Raw genomic sequence first — 3,398 nt, forward strand, 5'->3', positions numbered from 1 at the left:
AAAATTATTACATCATATCCTCATTCCATAATATAGAATCCTGTCAAGGTGCTGGGAAGCCAGCTCAGTTGCTACATAAGTTTAGGTACCCAGAACTCACATCAAAATGGTAGGTGTGGCTGTATACGCCTGTAATCCCAGCATCCTGGGATGAGGATGTAGAAATCAAACAATTGCTCAGGATTCACTGGTAGTGAAGCCTAACTGAAAGCTGCCAAACTTCACGTTCAGAAGGAGACCCATAAAAGTGATAGAGCAGGGCACTGATACTCTTTTCTGGCTTCCTAATTCACACACGCGAGCACGCGCACACACACCCACCCACGCTCACACATGCATGCACACCAGCTAAGCTTATAGATCGACAGATATAAACTGTCCCGACTTGGGGTAGGTAATCAAAATATCTCAGCCAGTCTTTTAAAGATTCGAGAATGAAAACAAACAAACAAAAAAGAAACAGTTTTATTTTCCACATATTTTGGAGGCTGTGGTGTCGCAAGCTGCAGCCAGTGTGCCATTGTGGCATCCTGTTATTGGAGCAGAGTCCGGCCCCCAGGGAGGTCAAAAAGCCCTGGACCCCCAGAAAACGAAGGCTGGTTCCTGTGACATAGTTCTCTTTAGCATTCACGTCCTTGCTGTTTGTAACATAGAGAAACTCCTTGAGAACTGTCGACTGTGCCAAATTTAAAATCTCCGAGATAGCAGTTTCTGCCTTTAAAATATTCCTCAGCTTCTCTCCCGAGTGCTTCCCATTCTTCTCTCGCTATTTGAATCTCTGTAGGAATTCTGAGTCCGCCACAGCACCTTGGACCCAAGAATGAATCTCAAATTATGCTTCTGTATTCTTTTAATTTTTTTTTTAAATTCTGCGTGCTCAGCACTTTGGAGACTATTTTACAGATGCTTGAGGAAATTTAATTGTGTCATGTTGAAAGCCCTTCCTTGACACACTGTCATTCATTAATAACAGGGAACCAAGATGCTCGGGGTATGATTATTATTAAAGACACCTGGAGCCGGGCGGTGGTGGCGCACGCCTTTAATCCCAGCACTCGGGAGGCAGAGGCAGGCGGATCTCTGTGAGTTCGAGACCAGCCTGGTCTACAAGAGCTAGTTCCAGGACAGGCTCCAAAACCACAGAGAAACCCTGTCTCGAAAAACCAAAAAAAAAAAAAAAAAAGACACCTGGAATGCATGCAAGCCCACTCTTTGAATGAATTTGTACGAATTATACATTCTAGCTCCCAAGCTAGAATTATACATTCTAGCTCCCCTAGGGGGGAGACCTAGGTTCTGATGGTCCGTGCTTTTATAGCCCTACTGAGAAAAGCACTTCGTCATTGCCTTGAGTCCCACCAATGAGACCAGAGTGGTGACATGGGGACACTCACTTCCATCCCTTCCTATGCTACACCTTTGCAATGGAAATGGCTGAGAAGGAAGAGCAGGAGGCCTGCAAAGACTGGAAAAGATGAAGAGTATGTTCGTGAGGAAATTACAATACGTTTGTGTGTGGGGGGGGGAGGGTGCATTTATTCAGGTGTGCTTATGTGGAGACCAGAGGTAAACCCTAGGTATTATCCTCTGTCAGTCTGCACCTTATTCTTTTGAGGAAAGATCTCTTACTAGACCTGAATGCCCATCTTGTCTGCACTGTCTGGACAGCCAGCTACTCAAATCCACCTATTTCCTCCCCGACACTGCAGTTACAGTAACATATCATAAAGCTTGGGTTTTATGCAAGTTCTGGATCCACACTCATGTCCTCACTCTTGCACAACAAGCACGTGTCCCCCCCGCCTCCCCCCCCCCCAGTCCATCTTTTTAGTCTTTACCTTGACTATTTCAGATGAAGGGTTGCTGTGCAAGACAATGTTGAGAACTTGACTGGAAATTGTGAAGAACAGTCAGAGTCTAACCTCTCCCTCTTGAGGGCTCCTAGACCTTCCCTTTTCCCCGCCTCTGTTGAAAAGTGCTTAGACAGCCAAGGATGATGGCTCCCATAAAGGGGCCAGTCTTCCAAGATGCAGTAATTTGGTCAGTCAGGGTCTCTCCAGGAACCACACTAACCATAAGCTTGATGTGAGATGCAAATTCTCTTGGCTTCCCTAGCCTTCCCCTTTCTTTTACCAGGCTGTGTGTGACTGTTTCAAAAATATAGAAATGCCTCCAGACCAAATCTTTGGCCTGTGTCTTTATTTGGTTATCCTCTCTGGGATCTTGGCCCAGTAATCTCTACCTTCCAAAGCCCCAGGGATGGATCTGCATCTCTTTGCTTGGCAGCTTGAGCCTAATGGTTGAATGAATGGCATGGACTCTAGGTGGAAATAGACCTTGGCTCCCAGATGGCGCCCTTTGGCCAAGAATATTGGGTTTTATGTCACACATCATCCTCTGGGCATACAGGTAATAGCCATCCAACTTTGGGAGGACACTCTCTTTTCTCTCCTCGTTATCCTGGAGATGGAGACAGTTTCTCTCTCACCTTCCTTGTCTAAGCGGGTCTTACTGGAGCCCAGTGCAATCCATGGGCCAGTGGTACATTACTTCCCGCAGGCTTAGGCTGGATGGTAGCAATCCCATCCACTGAGGCAGAAGGTGGCAACAGAATCATTTTCTAAATTAATAGCAACAAACACTATAACATGTATATGTTGGGGGATTATTGATTTTTTTCCCTAATACCCAGTGTGGTCAGTGTGTTGTTGTTGTTATTTTTCCAACTTTGTGCCAAAATACCAGAGAAAACCTATTTTAAAGAAGCAAATATTGGCTCAAGAGTTCAGAGGTTTTGGTTTATGACCCTTTGTGGTGAGGTTGGATAGCACAACAAGAAGGGTGTGTCATAGCAAATCTGCTCAGCTCAAATAGACAGATAGGAAGGGACAAGGGACTTTGTTTACTCTTAAAATTCCCCCAACACATGTGCACAAACACACTGTGATTTGCTTCCCCTGGATTTCTCAATGAGTTCATCCCCTGTTGGGGAAAGCATGACCCAGTCATCACTCAACGGCATCATTGACTGGGGACCAAGTCTTCAATACACAACCCTTTTAGGGTACACCTTCTATTAAACCATAGCGTACTTCCACAAAAAAAGAAAGAAAGAATTTCCTTATGAGGAAAGCACCCAATCTTTCAGCCTGATGCACCTATCCTGACACATGGAACTGATGTACACTTGTAAGTGACACTTGGGTCACATGCAACCTGTGCTGCATACAACCTGTGCCACAAGCCACTCCCTGTTGGCTCAGTCTCCTTGCTTAAGGAAAGGGGCTCCGCTGACCATGCGGTATGTAAATACATTCCTATTCTTTATCTTTGTGTGAAGAGCAGCCAGTTCCTGGGGGCCTCCTGCTGGAAGAGTTTGCACAGTCTGTATTGAGAGT

The sequence above is a fragment of the Microtus oregoni genome, unplaced genomic scaffold (genome assembly GCF_018167655.1).
Source record: "Microtus oregoni isolate MIOR12 unplaced genomic scaffold, Mior012 000008F_ref0000371, whole genome shotgun sequence".
NCBI lineage: Eukaryota > Metazoa > Chordata > Mammalia > Rodentia > Cricetidae > Microtus > Microtus oregoni.